The sequence below is a fragment of the Silene latifolia genome, chromosome Y (genome assembly GCF_048544455.1).
Source record: "Silene latifolia isolate original U9 population chromosome Y, ASM4854445v1, whole genome shotgun sequence".
NCBI classification, from domain to species: domain Eukaryota; kingdom Viridiplantae; phylum Streptophyta; class Magnoliopsida; order Caryophyllales; family Caryophyllaceae; genus Silene; species Silene latifolia.
This window is the reverse complement of record NC_133538.1, coordinates 141640033-141648089: the sequence shown is the minus strand read 5'-3', so window position 1 is coordinate 141648089 and position 8057 is coordinate 141640033. Positions and strand designations below refer to the sequence as shown.

Sequence of the window (8057 nt, the reverse complement as noted above, 5' to 3'; positions counted from 1 at the left end):
TGGGCCTGCTGATGAATCCTCGTGTCTAGCCCAAGTCGAACCTTGGGCTCTGATACCACTTGTTGTGCGGAAGCGTGAATACCTTGTGTTGGGCCTCTGCTGCACCGGTGTCCACTGTCCATAATAGTACGATATTGTCCGCTTTGGGCCAAGCCCTCACGGATTTACTCTTGGGCTCCTTCCCAAAAGGCCTCGTACTATTATATTTAGTAGATACTTATAAAGATGATTTTCCATCTTTATTCTACCGATGTGGGACATGGGTTTGCACCCTAACAATAATTGTTGTAACGGAGGCGTCCCGTTACCCAATAGTTAGTTGATTAGGGTGATAAGAACAAATATAGCGAATAATAAATAAAGTGACACACAGATATACGTGGTTCACCAGTCAAATAACTGGCTACGTCCACCCTGAAGGAGAGCAAATTTACTATTGTGGAGATAATAGTACAAAAGCAGACCGGTATAAACGCGCTCAATATGAGCCAAAAGTATACCCTATTCTACCAACAAAATAGTAATCTCAAAGAGACAAAAGAGACTACCCAAACGAGATGAAGGACAAACGATCTTGTGGCCGCCAAGATCCGAACAGACTCCTTCGATCTCCAAATTCAGACGAACGCCAATCTACTTGAGCCCGGAACAAACTGGAGCTTCCTCCCGGAGGAAACCTCACAAATCGACTCTCATAAGATTGTGCTCACAAATACTATCTCTCTCTCCCTTAATTAACCTAGACTAATATAAGGGTCTTTATATAGATTTATTCCACCCTTAATAAGAGACCTAAACTAATTAGGAAATAGGGAGTAATTAGGAAATTATTAATAATTTCCTAAAACCAACAAATAACCCAAAGACAACAAAGCCACGTAAAAACAAGTCTTATACAAAGACTTAAACCAAAAGAAATCCAATTAGCTAATAAACCAAAGTCACGTAAAGCTTTTGGAAAGTCAAAGACTCCAAAACTTTCCTAGACAAAGGGATGTACGTAGCATGCCATGAATTTCAAGCGGCACATTCCAGTACCACACGTGACTCGCAGAACATGACGACGAACTCGCGTGAACTGCTCCCATCTTACTGGTTACCTTAGCTTAATCCGTCTTCGACACAAATTCAAGGCACAAATTCTTAACAATCTCCACCTTGACTTGAATTATCCAAAAAACGAACCAAGCCCAAATCAGCTTCAATAGAGTCGATCCTCAAGTCACTACCTGTCCCGATAGTCTCCACTTTGACTTGAACACAACCCACAAAAAAAAAGGACAAACGAACCAAGTGTGCAACAAATGTGACCAAATATACAAAGTACCCAATGTAGTAAGCTGCGACTACCGAATGTACTAAGTACCCAATATATCTTCATACCAACAGGAAGGCCAAACGTAGCAAACCCCGTAGAGGACAAAAGCTACCAAACGCCAACACAAATATATGAGATACCCAATGTCACTAATGATGGAACGGTGTACCAAAAACAAACACACACTAGATTCCAAAACAAAATCTCCTCCATACTTCATGGCCAATTGTACCGTCGTACCAAATTGCCCCATAGAAGGACACAAACGCCATGAACAAAACAGATGTTTCACTTGGTACAAAAGAGAGTGTCGCGAACACTACCAACATGCCTACACCAAGGCAACAAATACCCAAGTCGAAACCAAAACAACATTCTATGCAAGCACAAATCACCTCCATCAAAGATACAAATTGTTAGACTACCAAGTCCAACCCAAAAGCTCCATAGAACAAACTCCCGTCGAAGTTTCAAATGACCCTTATGAGATCCCAACAGCTCTTTTTCAAGAACCCAAATAGCTCCACCTAGAGCCCAGACCGCCTCATTGAGACGCAAAAACAGATGTAAGTTTGTCTTGAAGGATCCATAAGCTTGACTTGTATAGTAGCAAACTCCACCTTACCGCCAACACTACCATCCTTTCACAAACTCACCAAACCCAAAAGTATGTCAACTTTCAAAATATTCGCTCCCAAAATCTTTCCACCCATATGTCAACAAACCCAAATTAACGCCTAAAAGACAATTACAGCGGAAGCAGATCCCAAATCAGAACTCTAGCTCTGGTGCCAATTGTTGTAACGGAGGCGTCCCGTTACCCAATAGTTAGTTGATTAGGGTGATAAGAACAAATATAGCGAATAATAAATAAAGTGACACACAGATATACGTGGTTCACCAGTCAAATAACTGGCTACGTCCACCCTGAAGGAGAGCAAATTTACTATTGTGGAGATAATAGTACAAAAGCAGACCGGTATAAACGCGCTCAATATGAGCCAAAAGTATACCCTATTCTACCAACAAAATAGTAATCTCAAAGAGACAAAAGAGACTACCCAAACGAGATGAAGGACAAACGATCTTGTGGCCGCCAAGATCCGAACAGACTCCTTCGATCTCCAAATTCAGACGAACGCCAATCTACTTGAGCCCGGAACAAACTGGAGCTTCCTCCCGGAGGAAACCTCACAAATCGACTCTCATAAGATTGTGCTCACAAATACTATCTCTCTCTCCCTTAATTAACCTAGACTAATATAAGGGTCTTTATATAGATTTATTCCACCCTTAATAAGAGACCTAAACTAATTAGGAAATAGGGAGTAATTAGGAAATTATTAATAATTTCCTAAAACCAACAAATAACCCAAAGACAACAAAGCCACGTAAAAACAAGTCTTATACAAAGACTTAAACCAAAAGAAATCCAATTAGCTAATAAACCAAAGTCACGTAAAGCTTTTGGAAAGTCAAAGACTCCAAAACTTTCCTAGACAAAGGGATGTACGTAGCATGCCATGAATTTCAAGCGGCACATTCCAGTACCACACGTGACTCGCAGAACATGACGACGAACTCGCGTGAACTGCTCCCATCTTACTGGTTACCTTAGCTTAATCCGTCTTCGACACAAATTCAAGGCACAAATTCTTAACAACCTGGGATCCATAACCACCAGTTCACGCACAGCTAAAGTACCTCTAGTAGAACGTGGCACTTGCCGCAGCGGCTCAACATAGATTAGGATTGCAAGGACATCTACATATGATTTAACCAGTTAGTAAATTAATACCTAATATTGAGTTTAGCATGTAGACATGTGTTTTAGTTATTATATAGAGCAAAATATTTATGAGTAAGTAGATTGGCAGGGATCACCATATCTGTTATCATTTGCTATGTTTTTGGGGATTGCAGCAAGGCTGATACATTTAGGACCTATAGGAGGTTTGCAGCCTTCAATAGGCCTGATAATTGTCTTTGCACCAAAGCTTAGCTGATATGGATGGTCAGCAGCAGTTCCCCGATATTTCTCAGGCAGCAGCTTGATCTTCGCATTACAGATTTCATATTCCATTTTATCATGAATGACATTTTTATATACACCAATCTCATCATCATAAAGTGTGGTTTTGATCTTCCCTCCCTGTATCCGATAATATAAAAATTGACACATACTCAAACGACAGCGTCTACTGACAATCAAAGTCACATTGTATGAACATTACACTGACAGAATAACAACATAAGCCTTTGATTAAACCATCCACCTAGAACTTGAACGGATTTCAACTTAGGAGCACCCACACTGCCCAACCTGCACAATTTAATTTAAGCTTAAATATACATAAACCTTTACACATAAACAAACAAGAATGACATTTAATGGCAAGACAGTAGCCTCTTTTTCAGTCCACAACATACATTTTTTTCCTCTTGCTAGCACTATATTCCAACTCTGATTCTCTGCGAATATCTACGAATAATGTTTTTGGGACATTTCAGATATACTATCCTATTTATGCCAGCATTGTATATTTCAGATATAGCAAATGAGTTGTTATTTATAAAATACCTCTTCATCTTGGAAAACAATTCTTAGGTAGTTTAGTCCCTTGCTTTTAGGTGAGATGTGCATGTTGCTCTTCTCAATAAACTTGAGGCGAATAGAATGTGGCCCTACTTGATCAGTTAAGTCCTTGATGAGCTTTTTTTCAGGTTTCATGGCTGCTGCAAATAAACCACGAGAAATTTTAAATGCTGCAATATTCTGTATATATAGTAATATATATGTTAGTAATGATAGGTAAAGAACAAACAATGTTGAAGGTTTGAAAGCTTCCTTAACTTGTGATTCTAGACTCCCAATTATAATATCAGATGATAGTTTGCTCACCTTATTTGTTTTCCTCATATCAACCTGCAGGCTTTGCAAGTAATATGGGAAGTAAGGCACATGTTTTGTGTACTGTCAGTTCACATGAGCTTCGTACATTTAGCACACTACCTATGTTGCTCTTGGCCATGCTCTTGACTGTCTACAATATTTGTTTAACATATACCAGTATATGTGAGGTTGTCCAAGCACAGTGTACTGTCTTTTCAGTTATTAACTCCAGTGTTGTTAATTTGAGGGCACTTCATTTTTTTTCTTATTTGTAAGCACACTCCTGCATTTCCACTTCAAATGTGTTGTTCCGTATCGAAATTTATCTTTCTATTACCGCTTCGAATATGTAATTTCTATTACATTTAAAATCAATTTGTCAATTGTCCATTAAAATGTGGTAATATTTCTACTTTTCTTATCTTTCTCCCTATGAAAACTCCCGAATTTGTGGAGAATGAGCAGTAAATGTGTTCTAAATTAATTTGGATAAATACACTTATCATTATGCAATTTATGGTTGTATTTGCACCTTTTAGTGGCAGCTAATATAAAACACCCATAATTTTTTTTTGATCAATTTTGTTGTAATTATTATACTTTGCTATCAAGTGAAATGACCACTCCATAAAGATGTTAAATTGGATAACCAAGTACAACCTATCATATACCCTAACAATATTTTTTTTGGGGGTTTTCTTTTCATTGGAAAGGCTGACAATTGTAATTGTAAGTTTTAGATTTCAATTATTGTACCTAGCTATTAATTGAAATGACAACTCTCTAGGGATGTTAAATTGGATAAACAAACACAACCTAGTCCACTGTACTAAATTTTGGTAGATTTTATTTAAACACAAATTCTCATTATAGACGGATACTATTCGTCTATACGTATAGACGGATACCATTTTCCCTCACAAAATACCCATTTGCCATAAAGTGGGAAGCACATGGGGGATGCCCCACCTTGTCTCCCCTACCCATTTTATTAGAGGTCTTTACCCGTCTGTTCGCCCCACCCGTCTATACCAAGACCTATTGTTATTTAAATTGGCTCATTATATCTTATTTGCTTTTCGAGTTTGCCTCAGTGATGTTAGACGTTTTTTTAAAAGGATTTGGATATTGGGGATTGTTCTAACCGGAATCTTGTTCTTAACCAAGCTTTGTTTCTGGTAAATTGCCAACCTTGTCAACACTGAAGCTGCCTTATTGCCCCCATGTCTAGTATGAATTTCCAAAACAATTAAATTAACCTTTTAGGGTATGGAGCGGCTGTTTATGTTGTGCATTAAATCATTTTGCATTGCTTTGCTCGGTTTGTTAAATTGGATATCCGTTTACTTTCCCCTCTGCTTTGTTATTCAATTAGGCGCTGAAATTTGTTTAACAACAACTAAAACTCTAGCATGATAAGGTGATACGCTAAAAAGCTACAGATATGCTTTTGTGTGGGTGGTAGTTGTAAAGATAATCTCAGGAACTTGTCAGTAACCCACAACGGAATAGATTGTCTTCATTTGACATACTAATATAAACAACTCAGGAATTTTTCTTCAAAACCTTGTTCAAAACTTTAGGACAGGCTAATCTATACATATCAACAAAGGACAGTTCTCTAGAACTGGTTAAGATGAATGTCCTTCTGTGATTTGCACGTCTTAAATGTAACCCTAATAAGGCTTATTGTGGTTTGATGCTTAAACTTGTCTGAGTTTTCTTCTGAACATGCTTTCACCTTCATTGCTTGAATGAAGTTTTGCCAAAATGTAAATCTTGCATGCGTTTGTTTGCCCTTGCTACCTGCAATCACGTTTCAATATTAGCCTGCTGAAACATTGTTGACTTATATGTAATAACATTTTTGCATTGATTACCTTGCAATGTCACCGAAACCCAGCTCTCCTAAGCATCTCAAACGACACGACATTCCGCACCATATGTTCAATGTTGCCCGATGCACCGTTTATTTGCATGACTTTCAATTCCCTAGATGAACGAGCACGTGATAGTGCTACGTTTATTTGTCCATGTAAGAAGCATGGTCTTGGTAGGTATACTCCAACACGTTCCAAAGTCTGACCATGTGCCTTGTTAATTGTCATTGCGAAGCTTAGTTTAATAGGAAAATGTTTTCTTTGGAAATTAACCGGGAATTTTGAACTTTTGGATGGCTTAAGTGTAATCCTGGGTAGGAAAACATGTTTGTTAGAACACATTAGATTGATGATGCCAAGTCCCCTTGTTATTTGATTGTTTGCTCTTAGTTGATATAATTAGTGAATGAAGCAATCAAATGGACTTTCAACAATGATTCAAGATGATCAAGTCATTCAAGGAAGTCAAGACAATGATACTTTCCAAAGCCTTAGTCGATATATGTAAGAGTAAGTGTAACATTCTCATTTAAGTCAAGTAATGGCAAAACCATGCAACGGTACGCTGTACCGTGGTTTCTGGTACTATCATACGGAGGAGTTTTTCGTCCAAATGTTTTTGAGTGTCAAAACTTTGCAAACCTTAAACCTTAAACATTTGAATTTTCAGAAACTTGAAAACAATCTGAAATTTTGGAGTCACAAGCTCACTTGACTAAGCCTCTAGATTTGTGCAAACACCTTTTACCAAAAATGGCAAAGAAGACTTGTCAAACTTCTAAAGTAAGAAAGGCTTTTTGCCATTTTGGTAAATTGTCACATGTTGAGTGTAGAAGCTTAAGTTTTCTGATTTCTTAAGCCCCAAGCCTACAAGTCTAACACTTACCATCACTCAAAGCTATCATTTTATTATTGGATTTAATTTTTCAAAGTGTACTAACCTAAGACTAAATCCACTATAAATAGAGTGTCTTAGTCACATTTATTTCTCAAGACTTCCAAAGCATTTATTGTAAAAACCTTGCAAATCATTTGTGCATTAAAAGCTTTGTTCTTCAAGCATTTGCAAAACGTTTTTCCGGTTTTAAGTCTTCAAAATTGTTTTCAAAAAAGTAAAACCTCCAAGTATCGTTCAGATCTTTGTGACATGATGAGTTTGTTCCATGATTCTCGTGTTAGATCTTCATTGTAATCTCCATGTTCATTTAAGTGAACTCTTGAGATTCAAGATTCCGTAACACCTTGAGATAGAACCCATAAACTCTTGAAGCGGAGTAGCTTTAAGTTTGAGTGCAACCGGAGTAGGTTGGCGAGTTATTTTCATTGTAAGGGGTTTAGTAAGTTTGAGTAAATTTCTAAACAAGCAATAAAATAACGGTTGGACGTAGGCCTCGGAGTAGAGGCTGGACCAATTTTTAAAATGTCGTTTGTTTGTTCATTTACTTTTACGTTCCTCCACTTTGCCATTTCTCGCATGTACCTAATCAAGTTACTCGTGTCACATCACCTATACCGTGACATAGAATCGCTGCATACCTTCTTGTGAACTTACATCTAATTAAGTTTCTCAAGTCTTGTACTTCACTTATTCTCTACTTAAGTTAATTAATTAACCAAGTTAAGGATAAATTTTTAAAAGGTACACCTAATTCACCCCCTCCCCCTCTTAGGTGTTAATCGTTCCTAACTCTTCAATTGGTATCAGAGCCTTGTGCTCTTGATATTGGTTAAATCCAAAGAGTTGATCCTATAGTTATGGACGATTCAAAACACACTAAGTATCCCATTTTCAAGGGAGAAAACTATGCCTGGTGGAAACATCGCATGGAGCACTATGTCAAAAGTGCGGACTATGAATGTTGGTTAATCATTCAAAAGGGTCCCCTCAAAATCGAAGTGACTAATGCTGATGGCACTAGCTCCTTGAAAAGTGAGGATAAGTATGTTGAGGCCGACTATAAGAAAA

The 8057-nt window shown here is 37.7% G+C and overlaps 1 long non-coding RNA gene across 3 annotated transcripts; it reads right to left on the bottom strand.

The window, feature by feature from the left end:
* Positions 1–3303: 3303 nt before the first annotated feature.
* Positions 3304–4341, bottom strand: LOC141627267 (uncharacterized). Of its 3 annotated transcripts, none has more exons than XR_012536826.1 (3): positions 4221–4341; positions 3900–4054; positions 3304–3641 (listed from the first exon to the last, which is right to left on the bottom strand). It is a non-coding gene; the product is annotated as an uncharacterized LOC141627267 (long non-coding RNA). The 3 variants fall into 3 exon arrangements; XR_012536828.1 differs by having other exon boundaries at positions 3900–4051; XR_012536827.1 differs by lacking the exon at positions 4221–4341 and adding an exon at positions 4144–4216.
* Between the last annotated feature and the right edge of the window lie 3716 nt (positions 4342–8057).